This window comes from Prionailurus viverrinus, chromosome E3, assembly GCF_022837055.1.
Source record: "Prionailurus viverrinus isolate Anna chromosome E3, UM_Priviv_1.0, whole genome shotgun sequence".
NCBI lineage: Eukaryota > Metazoa > Chordata > Mammalia > Carnivora > Felidae > Prionailurus > Prionailurus viverrinus.
Window position 1 is genome coordinate 34,375,900 of NC_062576.1, and position 1,130 is coordinate 34,377,029.

Below are 1,130 nucleotides of genomic sequence, written 5' to 3' on the forward strand. Positions count from 1 at the left end.
ACCTTTTGAGTCACCCCGCAACCCTTAGAGTCCGGAATACATCTGTGAAGATTCCCCACCACCCTGCAAATGGACACCTGAGTCATGCATCTAATGAAGTGGCAAGCTCTAACAAACAATACGAAATCTGATGCAATGAGATAAATATACTGACATAGTCACAATACCCCTCAAAAAAAATCATGACAAAAATTTAGTGATTCATTCATGGTAATTTTCTAAAATTAACTATGTGGCCCGTGTTCCCAACTAGGTCCCCACTCTCTCCATTTCCAGATGATCCCTCGGCCTCTTGTGTCCTCACTGTACTGAGGCTGGCTCAACCCCCCCCCCCCCGCCAACACACACACACACCCCCCCGCCCCTGTCAGGCCCTGGCCACCCCACCCCCCACCCCCGACCTACAAGGGGAGCCAGCCAGCCCAGCTCTCACTGCTGCAGGGAGCCCTTCTGGCCCAAAGACACAGCTGTGTGAGTTTAATGGGTCTCAAAAGCCCTCGGGGGGGGGGGGGGGGGGGGGGGGGGGGGATGGTAGGAAGGCTGGTTCTTTTCTAAAAGACTGAACTTGACTCAATCAAAAAAGTTAACTCGGATGTGGTGACCAAAACAAAACCGCAGACAAGCCCCATAGTTTTTTGGATTTTTAAATTATTTATTCATTGAATGATTTAAGGTGTGTACCATGACTCCAGTTGGGTAAACCACATTGAAGAATTTGACTGTGGGTCTTTAGTTCAGCCAAATGCTTTCCATTAATTTTGCTCTATAAAATACTAAACATTGTAATTAAGTTTTGAATGCTTCAGCCATGCTCGGAACACTGCAGGGTAAGTAAGGATGAGCTCAACCCACTCATGCCAAGTGAGGGTGACAGCAACAGGTCTCATGAGCCATGAGGTCTGAAAGAATCCAAGGATCTAGCTTAAGATGAAGGGAGGTTCTGTTCCCAGAGTAAACCGTTCAGTTTTAAAATTCAGCCTACACTGTTCTCAAGAGACTGAAAAAAAGAAAATCAATGTCATTTAAAAAGTACCACACAATATGCAATCTTCCATGATTTGTCTGCATCTAAAATGGCACAATCAAAGGCTTCAAAATTCTAGCAGTCAGAACTAAGTTTTCCTATGAGA